At 38.5% G+C, this 20,720-nt stretch overlaps 1 protein-coding gene across 2 annotated transcripts in view; it reads left to right on the forward strand.

Annotated features, from left to right (window-relative positions):
- The window catches only part of ST6GALNAC3 (ST6 N-acetylgalactosaminide alpha-2,6-sialyltransferase 3), a 220,453-nt gene that overhangs the window by 150,733 nt on the left and 49,000 nt on the right, over positions 1 to 20,720 (forward strand). The window lies entirely within an intron of this gene.

Below are 20,720 nucleotides of genomic sequence, written 5' to 3' on the forward strand. Positions count from 1 at the left end.
TGTGAAGAACTGTAGCTATTCTGACTAAATTAAAAATACAGATATTCACAGTTTAAATTAGTCCGAACTTTTGACTTAGCTTTTGAAGTAGAAGCACTTGTTCTCTTAAACATCCTTGATTCACTTTGTTATTAAACTCTCAAAACTTGGTTAGAGTTGATTTTTCCTTTTTTAAAAATTATTGAAACACAGGGAAGAACTTGCCCCTCGGCTTGTTTACCATGTGTGCACGTTGCTGCTGCAATTCTGGAATCAGAGGGAGCTCCTATATGTCATAAAGGTGTCGGGGTTATCGTGGCTTTTTTAGTTTAACTGAACTAGCTGATGAACAGAGGGTAATAGAGAAAATACACAAGACCTGTTCTTCAAAAATGACCTCTCATAATCCAAGCAATCCAGTTTACATATTAATCAAGCTAAATATGAACATGGGTACATTATTGCATTGCTAAACATAAATTTATTTATGACTTTTCCATGTTAAGTCAGTCAGGTTACAGTGACTTTGCAATACTTTATCAGAATCCTTACTGTGACACCAGACCTTAGTATACTGTATCAAAAAATATCATCATCCAATGTCAGAGTACCCTCATCTCCAGCCTGATCTATTCCTCTTCAGCAGATCAACACGTTACAAGATTTTATTATTACACAATTAACACAAATTCTTCTTTTCATGTCAAAGGCAGATTGAACTTCTATTGTCCAATGAACAAAGTTCTTAAGCAGCCTAATGTCAAAGTGGGCCAATTTCTTTCTCCTTAAACTGTTAAAACTGAAATTTTCACATTGCAAACAAATTGTAAAGAGCCTGTCTCTAACCCACATCACATTGGGTTTGCAGATGCCTCCCTTTAAGACTGAAAAAACCCTCACCACTTCTCACAGTGGCAATATGATAACATCCTTGTATCTACTGCAACTTTCAATTTTAGTCCTACTTTTCCACATCAAATACTAAGTGGTGTTTTTAACATCATTTAGTGCACTTGTCAGACAGAAGCAAGGGAAACGGTCGACGTGTCATCAGCCAACACCTTCTATATCACAAGAAAACATCCTGCAGTTCCCTACTAATCAGGGGACCTCAGTTTGGAAACTGTTTCATTTTCTGTAACATCTTCAATTCGCAGGACCACACTGCTGTTTCTAGGGAGGGTCACGAGGCTGTTAGAGGTATGTGGCATTTGTGGAGGAAGGAAAGGGAGAGCACAAGGGATTTGTAGGTGATGAAAATAGTTTCACGTGTTGTGCCAGACTGTTATGAGGCTGAGACAGAATCGGGTTCTTCAGCCAAATATTCCTTCAGTTCCTCAGAGAAACATCAACTCTTGCAATATTAGACTGAACAGAGGTCTGTTTCAGCATGTTCCCAGCAAAAATTCTGGAAGGAAACCAAGTTCAACTCATATTTTAAAATGTACTCAGTGGATTGTAACCACATCTATTTTAGTTTAATCCTAAAATACTGTCCTTATGTACAGTGTATGCTACTAATGCATAGTAAGATTGCAACAGATTTCTAGTCTGTCAAGCCTTTAATGAGCTTTCTATTTCTACTCTTTGATGTACCATCTTTTTAGGTGATTAGTGGATTTTCAGGAGTTTCACCCTAGTGGTGCTCAAGTTTTAAAAGTTGTTATGAGAAGCAGCTAACAGGTATGTGCTACAGTCACTACTGCAGAAAAGCTCTGGTCCTGCACCACTGATGTGGGAGCTTCATCCCTGACTTCACTGAGCAAAGGTTCAAAACCCATAGCTTTGGTATTGACAAATGATTTGTTACTGGTTCACGGTAGAAACAAAAATTGCTTCTAAACAACTAACTTCTAACAAAGACGTTTGTTTATTTTAATTCTACAGCAGTACAAAATACTCTCTGATACAGGCTATCCACACTGGAGAATTAACCTTGCATATGGTGTTATGAATCTGGGGGACATATGTTCTTTCTGGGAGTCTTCATTAGTAAAGCATTTGAGTTCAAGGCAGTGAATGTTCATCCACTTTGAATAATTGTTGTACATAAATAATATTCATTACCAGACATTCACAATTTTTCATTAATGCATTTTACTTGGTACTTCCCTAGAGGGAGCATAAAGCTGGCAGCTTCTTCCAGTACTTCACTAATGTTTTGGTATATGTATTGAGTCAAGTGAAAGGGTTTGAAGAAACATTAGGTAATTACTAAATGTGGCATCTTTGTATGTACCTCAATCCAGGTAAATGGTTCTAAAGCCATCTATATCTTTGCTGTGCATTAGAAATAAAGTGCAATATGATATAACAACATTTAATTGGTAATAATAGAGAAAACTGTAGTCTTCATTAAAGCAGCAGAGCTAATTCTGGTCTGATAAAGTACACTGAACAGCCCTAAATAGGTTTTAATTAGCTGGCACCAAAGCTGCACCACCCTTAGGGAGGGTAAAATTAATGAAAACTAGCAGCAAATAGATCAATGCTACTGGATGTTATTGCCTTAGGTGAAGGTGATGAGGAAGAAAGGAGTGTCTTTTAAGGATCATTTAGAAAACAGTCTGCATTAAAAGTCACTTTCAAAAAGCAATGATAGAATAAATCTGTGCTAATATCAGTGAAAGTGTATAATGCCATCAAGACTGCAGACTCCATTTGTGTTTATACCACAAGCATCTCAGGCTAAGCACTCAGCGCTGTACATCGGCATAGTGCCTCTGGTGGCACAGCTCCACATCCCCCTGGGGGCTGACGCTGTGGTCAGACCCCTCCTGTCCCACTGCACATGGAGGACGTTGAGCCCCAGCGAACAGCCAGTAATGCATGTGCTGATACCACTCAAAGCACAGCTTAACGTGGTGTTTGTAGTCACTCCTCTTATAAATAACTACCAGAAAGAGCCTGCTGAGCTTTGCTGAGATGTATTCTGAGCTTCTAAAATTCCCATTGGGAGACATGAGATAATCTTCTGAAACCCAGCCAGTTCAGTAGACTTTCCACACACGCTGTCCTAACTCTGACAATACCCATCCCATACCCAAACAAACAGTTCAGTTGAATTCAACAACATTTTATCGAGATTATTAGCTATACGAGCATGTCTACAGGACACAGGTTCACTGAACCACGTTCGCAGTCAGATGGCTGTTTCTGAAGGATTTTTGTTAATATCTTGGAACAATTCTCAAGAAACTAAATTGCTTTTGTGCTTCTCTTCCAGAAGTTCTTCGTTTCCTCTGTTTGTGCCAGATGGTGCTATGTGTTAGGTTGTGAGAAAGCTGTTTTATCATTCGAGGCAGAAAGATGGATCATTCTATTCACTGACTCCTGAATCAAGATCCAAAATTTGGCGGTGTGCTCAACCTGCTATTGTACTCAGTTCTGCTCACTAATTATTTATTACTTTGGAGATATATGAGATCTATATTATATCTCTGTCATTTAGAGCTAGCAAATTATATTAATCTAAAGTTTGGATTGACACTGTTAGACAACCGCAGTCATTACAGCTTCACCTCAGCTAATATGTGGTTTTTGATGTCTGACTAATCTGCATGAAGCTGTAGTCTACTAAAAATGTCATTGAAATGAATAAATGAAATTACATTCTCTGAGGCTGAAGTAGTTGCAACTTCTATTGTTTGGTGATATCCTCTGTGAATTAAGGTAGTAAAGCTATCAGTGGCCAGAACGTCAGTTTTATGCCGTATTTCTGGTTGTTAGCTTGAATGAAATATTATGGTAATGTTATTTTCACTTTTTCACTTGCTTATGTATACATATTATTTTCCCTATCAAGGCCATTCAGAGAATATATAAAATCTTAACTAGTGCTAGGTGATATTTGCAGAAAGCCATCTTTCATTGCGAAGCTGTGAACATTGACACTGAATATAGCTCAGAGAATTAGATTCTGGGACTTGGGAAGTACTTCCCATCAGTGCTTTGTATTAACGTGCTTTTTCTAAAAAAAACCACTTCTGGAAGACGAGGAAAAGTTTGCTCATTTTCCTTTCAAAATGAAATTGAGTTAGCAAATATCAGCATCTTTAAATTACAGAAGTCTTGGAAGAAAATAATGGAAAAACTGATTCAGACTGACAGAGGAAATGTATAATGCCTGCTGGACAAAAATGAATTATAGTTTACATGTTGATATAGTCTTTAGCATGATGATGTAGCATCTGCTGCTACAACAATAAAGTCAGCAAAAAGTTCTCAACTGCCTGTGAGCATCACAGCAAACCCTATGTTTGATATAGTGACCATTTTTCAAGTGCTTGATGGTGGATCTTTCTTGAACCATTGCTTGGCACTTCCATTTTTTTTTTTTTTTATAAAGTAATTCCTTCAAAAAGTGGTAATTGATTTGTCCATCTTAATTCATAGAGGGTTTAAATAGTTTCATTGTCAGCTAAGACTGCTTTATTATCTGAAAAAACAAGGGTCTAAAGCATGAAACCTTAATGAAATAAATAGATTTTTCATTATAAAACACTTAAAACCTCAACATCTATTGCTATTTGTGGTCAATCAGTGGACAGCTAACAACTGTTTTGGGGTTTATATTCACTCTTCTATTTCCTGGTAAAACACCGGTTGTTCCTGAGTGTCCTAGATTTATTCCCTGCAGCCCATTAGCAACTGCATTTATATTTCTTTATGAAGATTTTCCTAATTAAGATGAACATTTTTCTCTATTAGGCAGATGGAACTCAATAGAAAAAGTCAGTTTTTTATTAACGTGCCAGTAAATGCTGTACAAAGCACCAGCAGTTTTGTTAGGAAACACAGCTCCTACTTCATTACACTAATTACATAGTGAAGTGAAACTTTATTAAAAAATATCAATATTAGCTAGTATTTTGTGATAAAACTGTGGCTGCCTATAGATTGGTGTGGAATCAGAGACCTATTGATTCTGTGGTAGTTGCTGACTTTAGCCATGGAGTGATTTCTTCTCACCTAATGGTGTAAGACAAGAAATACGTTATCAGGATCTACTTTCTTTGAGCATTTTCACATGTTCTTCGAATTAATTGCTTTTCATTTATTATATCTTCTTTAAGTGCTGAATCTGTTTTCTGCTCCTGACGAGCCATATGTTAATCTTTATACAGTGGTATTGTAATTACACGCACACCTTTTCCATCTTGTCCTTCAAGTATTCTGCAGCTTATATGGTCATGAGAGTGTTGCTGGTATCTCTCATGAGCAGCACTGGGATTGCACATGTAGATGAGATTCTACTTCGACTTTTCTTGCATCCCATGAACGTTTTCAAAGGGTTATGTAAGTCAGTGAGTCATATACTAGCAGTCTTGGTAGCACTGTGCATCACAGTGGTTCCAGTTTTGCTGCTGGTAGTGAAGATATTTGCAAAGGCAGAAGTCTTGGAGGGAAGAATTAGAAGAGGCACAGATTTTGAATGAAGCCTTTGATGTTCATAGAAGCTTCACTGGGTCGTCTTCCATACTTCAATGGTTTTTGATTTTTCAGGTCCCAGTGTTTACAATAGACGTCAATTTTTATAAAAGAGCTTAAAATTTTAAAGGAACAGAATTAGTTTTTAAAAAGCCAAGAAATTAATCTATTTTTTTAAGTCAACCTTGCTGCCAGTTGTCTTTAAAAACACAGATTACCATTGAGATCTGTACTTATCCCCAGTTGTCACACAGCAATGCTTTTCTAAGATATATTAAATAGATTAGAAAATAAATGCAGTATTTCTATTACTTTAGTATGATACCTGTTGGTTACTGATAACTGGGTTTTCTAATGAAAGCTCCCTAAAGTGCACTGAGCCATATTTACAGTGTTTAGCAAAAGACAATGTACTGCAGTCAAACTGCATGAGATGTACTGGGAGATTTTGTGTTATAGAGTTGCTGTTCAAGCGAGGATAGCAACTTTAGGAGGTAGGGAATAAAACATTACAGTGATTTGGTGCTTCAGATAGAGGAGAGTTTATGTACGTCTGTCCACCCACTAGCTAGTAAAACTTATTAGAAAAGATTTTATAAGAAAAGGTGTATGAGAACTAATTTCAAATATGTCACTGAATGATTTCTAGAAAATATTGTCTTAAAGCTTTGAACAATAAGGCAACACAGCAAAAGAAAAACTGAAAGTAGGAACAATTTAGCTTGACCTGACGTTGGAGTATTGTACCTTAAAATGCAGAAAGATTAGTAAAGAAATATTGCACTGAAAATTGAATTGGTAAGAAATCAAGCCTGTGTGAGGCCTCATACACTTAGGTGGGAGGAAACCTGGAGGGAAATGATGAAATTTTGTGTCTCATTAAATTAATTTAGAACTCTGTGTTAACTAGGCACTTACTTATGCACATCTTCGTTATGTATTTTTACCCATATAAAACCAAAACAGAACCTCTACATTGGTTTATTTATATCTTTGTTATGTATCCCATATAAAGAATTCAGGCTGTGATTTTGGAACAGTGAAACTGTACATATATATATATAGAGATATATATATATGTGCACAAATGGATTTATAGCACACATCTTTGAAGGTAACTTGGGATTCACAGCCACGCTTCTCAGAGAACTTGATGTGCTATTGGGATATGCTACAACCTGCGTTTAGGAAACAATCGCTGACTACATCCTCTACGGTTCCTGTGATTCTCAAAATCTCTGCACTTTTAACAGTGAGGCAGCTATGCATTTAAAGAGTAGCATGCACAAGAGCAGCATATACAATTTTTCTCATGCATTCACATCTTCAGCAGGTTTTGAGAGCTGTAACAGTTTGGAAAAACATAACTTTGACTGTGGGGATTTATTATGAATCTTGACGAGTGTCCTCAAATAGTTTGTCTGACATCTTGGATATCGATCAACACGTAGCTGAGTTCGCGTGTGAAGGGGAATTCTTTCTTACACAAATGTTTGAAGATTCAGCCATTCTGTTTTCAGGATTTTGAAAGCAATTCTTGTTTGTAGTAGCATTCAATACAGTTGGGACTGCATACCAGAGAGACCAGTCATCTCAGAACCTGAACAACCCTATCCAGCATGTTTGTATTCAGTAAATACGCAACTGCAATAGAAAAAAAGGTTTCTAAATGCCCATATTTGTTCTTTGCAAGTTTGCTGTTGCTATCCCATCCTGATCTTTGGAGACTTGTTTTTATTTTTAAAAGTCAGTTATCCCAGCAAGCATATCCTCTCTGATAGAGTCATACTGGTTACAGAAAGGAGGCATGAACTCCCTGTCTAATAACATTCTCTACGTGACTCATTAAAACTTCCAAAGCACAGGATTTGCTGCAAAACTTTAAAATTGCTATAGATGACGTCACTAGACACAGAGAAAGGAAAGTGATAGCAGCTGAAATCCTAAGAAACAAACAGCATGCTTTTATCTTAACAATAAAAACAAAGATAAATGTCAGAAATATGTGCTCTGTGTTCAGTTTGCTCTCCATATGTTGTTTCAGAGTTTTCCTTGAAGTACATTCATTAGAGATGCTAGTGCTCCCGTCTCCAAGGAGCGTCCCAAAAATTTTCTGTGAGAGCATTTCTGAAAATATTGCAGATATCACTTAAGCCTCAAAATACCTTTGTAAGGCAAGGAATATTTATCTCCTTTTTACAACTTGACTTCCCTGAGAAAAGGACACTGGGGGAAAGCAGGAGCTATTGTTGTGCAGAAATTCATGCCCATAGGGCTTTTTGAATGTTGTATGCTTACCATAGGGCATTTCAATCTCTTACAGTGCTAATTTTGTGTTGAAATGGTCTGGAACTGCAAAGCGGAACCAGTTTCTGCTGCTCTATAACCTGTTTTCAGCCAAACATGGTAAGGTTCCAGCACTCCCTTCTACGTGAAATTAGCAGTAGTCTCTTGACATTTTACAATCAATCAAAATATTAGGGGAAGAAGATAATCTGAACAGTATTTGCAAAGCAGTATTCCTCTAAAACAAGGATTTTAGTTTCCACTTTTTTAAAGTATTATTTGTTTTCCTATCCTGTGTCCATCCATCTTGGCATTGTTTCCACACCTTCCTCCAGTCCATTAAGAAATGTGACTAGCATTTGTGATGTGTAGCTGCTTCTTTTATCAAGGGAGAATTGTGTCTTTGCCGGAGCTTAGTGGTTGTGGATTTTTGTGCTCTCTCTGTGCTGCTCTGATTTTATATTAGTGATGATGCTGCTGAAATATGTTTCATATTTGGCGTAGAAGAAAGCAGCAATCCTTAACTTCTCTGGGCTTATTTCATGGTCTTAAATTTCTTTTACCTCCTCTTCCAAGAAAGCACAACATTCAACAGAGTTGAATTTCAGCTCCACTGTACAGATCGTGCCAGGAACTCTCAGCTGCCATGGCATCCCAAAGCCTCCTCACTCCTTGAGGTATTTTAGGTCTCGCTCATGGAGTGGCTTGTGGGTATGAAACTCCATTTAACTTCATATAGGATATTCTCAGTATATCCTCAAGCTTTATGTACAGCTTAGACCTGTCTGAGCACCAGTGGCTTCCTGCCAAGCTATGCTGCTTTGCTTGGTTAGGAGAAAGGCAATGAACGGATGAGTAACTAAGGCCAGTTCATTGTTTATCAGTGGGAAATAGAGTATTTGGGGCACTATTTCTGGATATGGTTTAGGATGGTACTCAGAGATGATATATTCAGTGAAGGCTTATTCCAGTTTCACTTCCAAGCTTTTAATTCTGTAACTCTTAAAAGGTCTCCTCTGTTTTTGAAATAATAACCACTGGTTTCATATGTATTTGACCAGTTTCAGGACAGCAGTAGCAAGAGCAACTCCACGTTTTCCTTAAACAACTTCTGTGTGCCAGGACTGAAACTGGCATATAATATAAATATTTTCTTCATTATTACTTTACATTCTTCCCTGAGGCTATCATATTGATTTCAAAACCATGGTCATCATTATACTAAAATGGTGGCATTAATACTCTAGTCTCTGTGGGCAGATTATAATAGAAAGTTTCAAAATAATTGCCCACTAATATGAGAGGTGGAAGTATGTATAGTATTATATTGCTTGTAATGTAACCATTAAAATAACAATTATGTGATAATGAAAAGACTCATTATGCTTTAGTTTATCTTTACATAATGTTAATAGCTAATTAAAATAGAGAAGATTATATCTAATTACAGTTTACAATACTATTGCACTTCCTGTAAAGAGGACATTTTGCACATAATTGTAGATTTGCATGCTTGAGTAAAGTTTGTGTCCACTCTCTATGTACTTCAAAATATGACTATTTTAAAACCAGTGATTGCAAGTTGTTCTTTTATCAAATGGTACATTACAGTCTTCACAAAGAACATTTTTGAAATTAAGTTATCAGTGGTAGTAAAATCTTGCAACATGGCTGCATTGAACAAAAATTTAAAAATAATTTTAGGTCCTTCAGGTTTGATGTGTTAGCAAAATTAAGGTAGCTTGACACTGAGTCAGTCAGTAGAATACCATCTCTCTTTAGGTGAATGAGAAATGTTACGTGTATGTATTTCCATCTGTGGCGCTTTTGTTTTAGTATTTTCTACAACTGAGTGGTATTGTCAGGCACGTGAGCAAGTTCCTCTTCTAGTGTGTCCAGAGGTGGAACAGGCAAGAACAAATAGAAAACCAGTACCTTGACATGGATAGAGAAGCCTCTAATTTTTTTATATTGGGATATTGAGCTCAACGTTAAAAGTGTTTAGTTCAGGAATGCATAGATAGAGCTCCCAAATTATCTTAATGGCAAAAAAAATAATTAGAATTAAAACATATTGGTATTTGTATATCCAGATCAGACCACGCTGATTTTTAAAGATGCCGTAAGATTGTCCTCCAGTTTTCAATACTTTGAATATTTTCTAAACATAATGGCATGGTTGAATGTTACCTTTAAATGTCAAACTCATGGCAGTGGGAATTTTATCATCCTAATCCATTTCACTCCAAAACAGAATTAAGAGATATGAATTAAGCAGTTATGAACTAGGCATTAAAAATATAATTGCATTGATTTTTCTAGGTATTATACCAAATGACACAAATAGAAAATGTCTTTGGTCTAACAGTGTGATATTTAATTAGTTTATGTTAATTGCCTACATTTCAGAAACAAATGGCTTGATTTTTTTATTCCATGAATGAATGAACAACTTGGCCTTCTGCCATTTCTCCACTGCCCAGTGTCCTGTCCCCTGTATACCCAGGGAGTGCTCTAGATCTGACTGGATGGTAAAGATGGTGATAGAAGAGGCTGAGGAGAGCCACAGATAAAGCTGCCCACATCACCGCTGCCAGAAGCCCATGGCAGCCTGGCCTCCCCGCCAAGGAGCTAGAGAAGCCTTTTCCATCGAGGGTAGGGGATTGCGGACTTTGACCTTTCTACCATATTCCCTGCTGCTCTTGACCGTGCCACGGAGGAGAGTAAGTCTGGAGGTTAGCTGAGTTATTTGGTGTATCCCATCCGCCTACTGGATCGTCTCCAAGCAGGTGACAGTTCTTGTGCCTTTGCAAAGATAGGGTTTAATTTTCTGTTCCAGTCAGCTAAATGGTGGGTTGAATTTGTAAGCCACAGTGTAGTGTACATGGTTGTATGGTGGTGTTCAGAGTCTGAGTCTTTGGATGCCCAGAGAGCTCAGTGCAGACTAAGGCATACATTGTCTGTGAGGCCTGGCTCCAACCAGTTATTCCTGAAGCATTTCAACATTTGTGCCTTCTCCTTACACCCATCTCAGACTCTTCGGTTTGGATTAGCTAACTCAAACCACAGGCTGTAATGTTGTCACTGTACTTCGGTCACAAACCTTCTTTGTTCATGTTTCTCTTTAATGGGATACTTGTTTCCGTTTGACATGTTTCTTGCTTTCCTTCAAATATTTTTTCCTTCTCTATCATTACTTTGCTGATATTTTCCACATTTTTTCCTCTTTGATTCCCTGCCTCATTGTTTGTAACTATGTCATCTATATAGCTTTCTTCTTTCAGCCTTTTGTCCTTTTATTGTGAAACACATTGCCTCAAACACACCTCCTGTTTTCAGCAGAGTCTCATTTAAAACAGCTCACAGACCTGCAAGGTATCTGATGAAGAACATCTCTCCCCTCTGTGCCCTTGCCCTTGCACGTGTGCTTGCTCTTTCACTTGAATCCTGGAGCAGAACATCTGAAAGTCTGATCTGGAATTGCAGATCCCAACTCAGCACATCCAGTACTTAAAACAAAAACAAAATATCACAGTGGGATGTAGAAGCTGTGCATGATTATTTATTGATGATTGTTGGTTACAGGAATTAAAACAGCAGGGAGCTCAGATTTTGATCAGAAACCAAGTGATTTTTCTGTACACTTTTTATTGTAAAATGTGAACATAATATAAACCCATTGTGCTCATGCTGTTAAATGCTAAGCTCTGGCATGACCTGCTGTATGAAGAATGCATGTTCCCTGTTCCCTGTTACATGTATGTAGCTCTGTATATGCAAGCACTGATAAAGGCTTGGAGCTCTTATATGACAACTCGTATATATGAGCTATCACAAATACTTCATGTCGGTGCTCAAGTGTACCAAACACCCAGCACAGTGTGATTTTGGTGCGAAAAGAAAAGGGATCTGGTATGCAGCGGCCCAGCTGGAGCTAGGGCAGCTTTTCTGTGAGCTTCCAGCACAAGAGGTGTTCACGCAGAGGCTCACTTCATGTGTTCCATAGTGTTAGCAATGAGCGAGGTCCATGTGGTTTATTTTGGCTTTTTGTAAGTATTTTTCAGTTGTGACGGTACAAGATAGCCAGATAAGCTGTGACTTTTAGGTCTTTATGTGCTACAGATATAATTTATTTGCTTTTAGTTTTTGTAACATCACCAACTGCTAAGGGAATTGATGTTTAATAAGTTTCTAAATAAGTAAAACTAAAGTATAAATAAATAATGCCTGGTTTATTAGTGCAGGTGTTTTCAGCATTGCTGAAAGGGGTTTGATGACAGCCACCAGCACCAGCAGTGGAAAAAAACCTGATTTCTCAGTGATTATTATCATTATAATAAACCATAATTGAAAGATTACAAAATTGATTCTTTTAAAAATTAATGTTGCATGAGTGAGCAGGCTCTGTGGCATTCAGATTTTTTCAGTGTTACTTGGAAGGAAAATGGGTTGTTTTATTTCCTGGCAGAAAACTGCTGATTTTCAAACAATCACATTAGAGAAAACAGTCCCAGAGGGTTACAGAGAGACAACAGACCTATGTCATTATGCTTTACCCTTTCCTGATGGGTTCAGAGAAGAGCCAGAAATAAAAGAAAGTTACATTCATTATGGAGAGAGCCTTGGGAAAATCTCTTTGGCCAAGCAATTTTGCATGAAATGAGTGAGGAAATATTTGACTGCAAAGAACATAAACTCCTTCCATCAATATGCGATTTTCTGGATACATTTGTCCAAATGATTATTAAGAACAGTTTCTAAATTTGTGGTGCTTTACTACTTCAGAGGGCTCTGAAAGCATTAACTAGTTAAATGGATGTGTTATTTAATAAATAAATAAGACTAAAGTCAGTTGTAAGACAGTTTAAAGTGCAAACTATTGAAAACAGCAGGAAACCCGAGAACCTGGAATAGCAATCATATGGCACCATCCGCCCCAATCAGGAAAGTGGAAACCACAAATTTATCTTTGATGATTTCCTGTAAATATGCCCTTTGAGGACAGATTGCCCTGCCCAGTCTTGTGGAAAAAGCTTGGAGTTACACCTCTTCTCACCACAACATATGGATCTCAGCAAGCCCTGCTTCTTAATTTCCAAAGTCATTCCTCAGGTGGAAAAGTCTGAACAAAAACATTGTGAAATATTGTTGCAAAAATGTTGGGTAGTGTCCTTCAAACCTGGTCAGTTTGACCGGAAAACAACTTTCTTAGGGCTTTTTTCCTGGCCATTTTCTTCGATAAGGTCTGCCCAGTTTTCCAGACCTTCTGCTATCCTAGTGAAAGTCGTTTTATTGATGTTTTCATTCACTTCAGGATACCGTGCCTCACTTTTCCCTAGAATACAGCAGTATAAATAGCTTTGCTCCCCCTCAGTGTGTAGCAGTGTTTGCTAAGGGCTGGGGAAGGTACTTTCGGGCCTCTCTCAGAGTGCCCCCAGCTACACACTCTACAAAAGACCATGTCTACTTTGTGATATTGTTAGCAGGGTGGCCGTTCTGTGTTTGGTGGTGGCCGGTGCAGACATGGGGGTCTGGTCTTTCTTCCTCACTACCTCTTTGCAACACTTTGCCTCTTCTGATGTTGTGTTATTGGGTCTGAGATCTGGGCTGCAGCCAGCAGTTTTGCATCTTGGTAGCTTGGGGTTTCCAGTCAGTGCCACATCCCACTTTCATGAGACACAAACATCAAAGCCCCAAAAACTGAGGTTAGCTGTGGCTTATTCTTTTCCCATATATATCCTGAAGGGAGCCCATGCAATTCCATTGTAAAGCTGATGTTCATGCACCATTTCACATTGTCCAGATAGTTTGCAGCCTCTAAAAGAGTTTTCTGTGCTTGAATTTACAGTAGAAATATAATCTACCACATTTTATATGTATGTTCTTACTTGATGACAACCTCCTACTGGCCTTATGCAATGTTTTATTAAATAGAGGGACAGTTCCCAAGCCTAACTTCCCAAGATTGAAGTTAGTGTTCTTCCTCCAGTTAGAGTTCATTAATATTTAGCATTTCATATTGTGTATCATCCACAGACCTTAAAGAACCACAGGACTTTAAATCAGCTTTAATTTCCCCATTTTCCTGATTGTAAAACTCATGTAGGGAGTCATTTGTCAAGTTGTGCGCAGGTATCATGCCGCAAGTCTGTGGCAGAGCTATGAAGATGTCCTTCAGTCAGGGTTCGCAAACGGCCCCGATGCACTACCCTGACATTCAGAAAGCACAAGAATGTATTCTTGCCTATGTAAGTTCGTGCTTACCTGGGAGGGGAGTCCTGGATGACCAAGTGATGATCAAATCCATATCAACTTCATTTTTTTTTTATAAACAGGCAGAAGTGGAACTTCCTAAGTGCATTCACTTGAAATCGCACATTTCCTAAAATTCTGTGTGACTAGATCCACCTTTTGTGTCTTGGCCTCTGTGCAAAAATAGGCTTGGATTGCTCAGCTGAGCTTTGTTTAAAGATCACACTTTGCAGGAGGGAGGGGTGATCCATTAGATTTGGGGAGTGATCTTACAAGAGATGTTGGAGCACTCCACATCTGAACAGTTGCATTCCTGCCACTTTCCAGCAGTCAGCACTGCCCATCAAAGAAAATTGCTAAATAGCTCTGCTACACCATTCTTCATTTGCATTAGAAATGGCTCTAAGCAATAACAGGATTACAGCCAAAAAGTGCCAGTACTTTATCATTCATTTATTTGATTTAACATATAGAGGTTCCTATTTGAAACAGCATTTACTTTTCTTGAGCTCATCATAAAACCCACTTTGAATGGAAGTGTTTAAGGTAATGATGACTCCGTTTAATTCCCTTAGAACAGCATGTCTGGAATCAGAGACACTATTTCTCCTTTCATTAGGCATTTCTGAGCTGCTATGAGTGATCTATAGCATGAGAGGAATGAGATTATCTGAAGAAAACCTGATGAAAATAGTCCACAATATGCTGCTATTCTTCCTACTCAACATGGTAAACTGTGAGCTCGGATGCCTTTGCAGTGGCACCCAGATCGCGTTAATAGAACCTGATGCAAACTTTCATTCCAGGAAAGGTGGGAAAGCTGTGCTTGCTGTGCGCTGCAGATTTCCCTTCACCTGCACTGTGAATTGAACTGTGTTACAGCTTTCTCAGCCAGCCATTACCACCTTCTTCCCGTCTCCTCACTGCCACCAAATCCCTGTAAATCCAAGCCTGGTCTGAACAGCAGATCTTTAGTGTGGTTTTCAACATGCACATTCCCCACCAAAGTCAGACGTTGTGTTGCACTTTTGTTCACAGGCAGGATTGCTACAAGGGATGCTGCATCAGGAGCTGCTTTCTCTCTTCAAATTGAAGATGTTTCAATTAGTTCTAGGAAATCTGAGAGCTGTCAGCTAAGTTTTGCCAGTGTTTTATTCCTGTTTACATTTCTTGATCATCAGTAATTACTGTTTATAATCATGGCACGAATACAGGGAAAAACATTTTCCAAAGCACCTCCTTGACCAAATAGCCTGTATTACATCTGAAAATTAAACAGTTTCATGAGTAATTTCGGTATCTTTAATCTTTTTTTTTTTTTCTACTGCAGCATCTGGAATTCCCATGAAATATCCAGAAAGAAGAATTTGGAACGTTACTGTAGGATGTTTTCATTAGTTAAAGAAGCAGAGCTTTTTCTGGTACCATTTGTCTAAAACTCTTGTGCTGTTTTTCCTAAACACGATTATGAAGTTTGCGTGATGGCTGGTGTTGCAGGTAACTTAGTATTATAAAATGCTAGTAATAGTAACTAAAAGGCGATTTATGCTGGGAATATGCTGAAGACTGAAGTTTTGAGTGTACATATCCTGTCCATGTCTAAAAGTAACATACTCCAATATCACAGCAAAACGATGCATTTAAATATCTAGATATTATTATTTTCAGCAAAAAACATTGTTTCTAATGTCTTGGTCTCTCTGCTCATTCATTCCTTTTCAGGCTATCATAAAGCGTACTTTGAGAGGCATGGTAATTTTGTGATATGAACATTCCCTGCTTTTTGCAACTACAGACAATTCATCTTATATGCAGTCAGCCATCTAGAAATAATGACTTTCTGTCCCTGTAAACTGGGATTAGATTCCTGATCTGCTTTGGCAAGTTGTATCCTTCTTACTTTCTGAAATCTTAGTTTATGTGTAAATAGATTGAATAATTTGAGTGCCCATAAGAGTGACAGAATGTCATACCACTGCTAACAGCTTACTGATCCTGTGCGTTTGTGTCAGACCCCATTCACTATAACACTGCTGTCCCAGGCCTTGGCTTCTCTCCTGAGCAAAGATTGCTGGTGCAAGTCATGTAAACTGGTCTTCTACTATGTGCATGAAGCACTACTACGGACTGGTGAAACAATGAGTTTACACCAGTTTGTCTACTATGGATTTGACCTTAAGTCTCTGGAGTAAAAAACTGGTATAAAAAAAACCCCCACCAATGTAAAGGTTTGTTGTTTAGTAGTATCTTTAAAGGTTTTAAAGAAATCTGCAGTAGCAATGTATACAGTTCAGTCATTGCTTTAAAAGTGAAAGACTCCAAAGTGTTAATCAGTCTCTGATGTGCAAAAGCAATGAATTGCAAGGAGTGGGTAGGAAGGCAATGTGATACAGAGAATCTCAGCTGAAAAACTTCTGAGAAAATACTGTTTAAAGTCAAAATTACAAAGTGCCTGCTTTTCTACTGAGGACCAAGCCTATTGGTTTCAAATTAAAGGCTCACACAAGTTATATCTGCTGTGTCTAATATGCAGTAATTCATTTCTCTAATTCCTAGAGGAGCCCTCTCTATTTAAAGTACAATTGAACTCCAAATTACCTTACAATGTTACAGGTTAAGAAGTTGTGTCAGTCTAGCACTGAGTGGTACTGAATGGGCTGCACATCCATGCAGAAAGTTTAGACCCTTCTCACTTTGTTTCGTGCTAAGTAGTCCGGTCAGCAGCCTTTCCCACCTTGTACTTAACAGATGTTTTAATTTCTTACGTTCCTGTGCACAGTAGCAGAACAGGAGAGTTCGAAATGGTGCGGTTTGCTTTCATTGAGACTGGCTTATGGGTTGGTTTTTCTTTTCTGCTTTCTTGTCTGATTCCTAAAAAAAATGACCTGTAATCACCCATGTAATATCAAAGCTAATACAATAGCCTGATTTTCATCATTGATTGAATAAATTTTCAGGAGCATGTCAGAATTCTGCTGAATCATTACATTATCTGTCAGAAGAAAAATGTATTTATAAGGCTCTGTGTGGAAGATTATATGAAGATAAGTTGTGTCTCATCATATGATCTGCATCATTATGGATTATCAAAATACTGCCCTTTCAGAATCAAGTTTTCATCATTATTAGTGGCCATAACTTTAGCTGTCAGTTCTACAAAAGAGTCTGGCTGTAACTAACAAACTGTGTGTATCTATATTTGTAACGACTGTCTTGATAGTTTCACATATCAGTTCAATAAAACATCTTCCACTCAGGGGAGACATTTGGGCAGGAATATCTCAGTGACATGCTTGCCATTCCCATTACCATCACTACACACTCAGAGCAATATATGTTTTAAAAATTGATTGAGTGTGTATTTACAACATACATATGAGACATGGTTTTTTAATGGTGAGAAACTCCCAATGATGCGTTCTGTGGTCTGTAGCATTGATTTGGATTCTTTGATTTTAGTGCTACAGAATACCGTCATAAAACTTTTAGACCCTTAATGTCATAGGGTGCAGCTTCTTGACACAGAATGCTGATGTAAAAGGAGATAGCTACTGCAGGCAAGAGCTCCCAACCCAGCAAAAACCAAAGGCTTGCATTAAACATAGTTAACTGACTGAATTTGTATTCTTAACATATTAAATATAAAATAGAGAGAACTTCACTGAAGTGGCATAAGGTTGAGATGTAAAATCCCTAATGTAGGTAGACTTTCAGTGGGCCGCTGTGGCAGTGTGGAGGATAGGCAGTTGGTTTAGATAGTTCTCTCACCTCCCTTCAGGCACTTTCCAGTAAGCATCTCTGAAAAGTATTTTTCGGAAAAAGTTGTCTAAAGAAGCAACTTTTCTGCCACTTCTCTGTTGACTAAAGAGAGACTAGATGCCTGGCCTAGAGACTTAACGCTTCATTAGCAAGTGAGGTGAGGTAGGTAGTGGTTAAGTGTCTTATGATTATGTGTTATATCTTCTAATGGGTACATGTACTTGTTTAGCATGCTGTTGTATTTAGCTCAAGATTTTGGTAAAGACAGGACAGAGGTGGTATCTTTCATGTTCTTAGTACAACAGGAAGTTTATCTGCTATATCGTACTCTTTTTGGTCTGGTTGCCATCCTGGTTCTTAAGAATATTTCTGGCAACATAAAACTGAGTCTGAAAATTAATTCCACCATGGGACAGAGGAAAAAAATGACGTAGAAAAGTGAGGGAGAGAGGTACCAGAAAAAAGTTTTGCCAGATAGCTGGAGTGGCTTTTCCGAGTGTAGGAATAACTGTTACGTATATTTTCATGGAAGTGGTCATAGTGAACAATATGGGGAAGCTTTTAATTGTTATACAGAAGTCCTGAAAACATGCTAGGTGTATTAGAGTTCACTTGGATGTAGAAAACTCTTGACATATCTCACTGCAATGAGACTACTGTCTAAAGTTATCTGGAATCCTTCCAGTGCAAAAATTGAGTTCAGAAATGGCTGAAATAGCTTGTTCTAGTTCTGTAGTGCCTAAACTCAGCTGAGACATCCAAGCCAATAGTACTGTAGACTTAAGTATGTGAATATAGTGGGCAGTTTTAGGTGACTGCCTTTCCTTCTGAAGTTCATTCCTCCCATTGGTGCAATAAAATTTGGTCTTCTCAGTTCTTAAAGCATTGGTTGGATGTAAACTATTTTTCACTATATCTGAATTTTCTTTTTTAAGAGAAGGGGGAAAAACTAATTGTGTTTGTTTGGGGGAATGCCTTTTCTTTGTAACAGGTGGACTGAAGTATCTGCACGGAGAAGTGCGTGTTTGTTCAGGAACTCACATTGTAAGCCTTTAGTGCACCAGTAGGTTGACAATTTAGCAATGAGTGTGAATGCAGCTTGCTTGCTCTGTAGCACATTCTCTCCTGACCTTGTAATCTTACCCGGTGGGACCTATAGAGCTGTAGCTGGGTCAGACTTGTCTGTAGACTGTTCTGTGACTCTACCTAACACTTAATGCTGTTACCTGTTTCCCTGTGGGATGTGTGACCAAGGGCAGAGTAGTGAACCCCCTGGAGGGGATGGTAGAAAAGAAACTCTCTTTGCAAAGTGTAAGATACCTTACGTTGGCGCTCAATTGCATTTACATTGCCTGTTCGGACCTATGTGCCTGTGACTAACCTTTTGTGGCGTCTGCTGTCCAGGAGTGAATTAACTTTCCCATCTGTCACGAGCAGATTTGAGTTCTGAATGTTACTATTCCAATGTTTCCTGCTGCTCGCTAGTGCTAAAGCTGTTAACAAGAGTGTGCCCACTGGCCAGGCTGAGGCGTCAGGACGGGCTTGCAATAAATCCTTGTGACATTGCTGCCTGCTCTGCTCGTGTGCCCAGGACCCCCTGCTGCCCACCCCTCATAACAAAGGGCCATTGCTGGGTTGTAACAGCCCAGCAGATGGCAGCTGCCCCACAATAGTTGGGGATACTTGAATCTCCATCACCTTCCCATGCTTTTGGGAGCTTCAGGTGTTGCCACAGTGGTAGGATAGTTGAATGGAGGGGATCCAGCTCTATCAGGCTGTCTTTCATTGTTCCAGCTGTTCACAGCTGCTCTACATCTGATTTAAAAGGCATTTACTCCCCTCATGTGAATAACCTTGAGGGATCAGAAAGTCAATTGTGCAAAGCACATACAGTCAGTGCCAGATGTGTGTCCAGGAGCCATTGTGAGGATGCTGGCATTGAGAAGAGCTTCTTGGCGGTGTTTTCGGGAATGGTAGGTAGCTGCAGCAGCTCGGGAAAATGTAGAGCTGGTGGCAGGGGTGAAGAGGTTACCTAGGACACAACTATTAGGATTTTGAAAGCTCTGTTTGCACCTCATTTCCAGAGCAATACTGAGCATTCATCCCCATAGTTTTTAGTCTTGTCAGTTCATCTGTGAATGGAGCAAACATTACTTTAATTGTAGTTCATTAGTTCCATCTGGTGCCAGGGTAGGGAATGGACACCCTTTCTTACCTTACAAAACATTATATACCTTCCCTGCCAAGCTGCTCTACTGAATAATAGTTAGAGTCTGAGGCTAACTCTGAAGGTAAAGATTTGGAATTGTTTCTTCATTGGTCTTCCCACAGATGCACACTTGGCTTCCTAGATTTGGCCGCTGTCTAAAGAAATTAAGACCAACAATATTTTATTTAAAGCAGTAGTATACCATATGCAAGGCCAGAGATGCTCTGTGTGATACCCACAAAACTGGGTATCTGTCTGCTTTTTTTCATTCCCTTTAATCGATAAAAATATGATTTTCCCCTAGTTCAAAGGAAATTGAATTTTCACATAGCAGGGGAAAACAAATGCCCTTCAGCATTGCTGTCAGTGAATTGGGACACCAGATGTCTTTTAAAAGGGTCCAGCATATTGTCTTTCCATTTCCAAGTCACTCTTTTATGCTTCTATTTATTGTAGGCAATTATGCTTTGACCCAAAGACATAATCCTAGTGGAATTAAAAATCATGTGCCCTCTTTGTATGAAAAAAGCTGAGTCTGATTTTATGGAAAAGAAGTGTAGAGAATGAATCTAATGGGAAATTAGACAGTAGTATTTGATGACTGTAAATGTATTTATTTATAACAGCTAATCTTGGTGGAAATGAAGAAATAAGATGAAATAATTAACTTTACTATTTATAAAAGGGTCTGTCTTATCCACTGTGAAATGCAGCCACCTCTAGGATGAAATGCAATGGCTGCTAAACAGCATATAGACATTTAGGAATGAAAGGAAAGAACAAATGTGCATTTGACACGGGGGGG

Source organism: Athene cunicularia (assembly GCF_003259725.1).
Source record: "Athene cunicularia isolate RWA chromosome 8 unlocalized genomic scaffold, athCun1 chr8_part1, whole genome shotgun sequence".
Taxonomy (NCBI): Eukaryota; Metazoa; Chordata; class Aves; order Strigiformes; family Strigidae; genus Athene; species Athene cunicularia.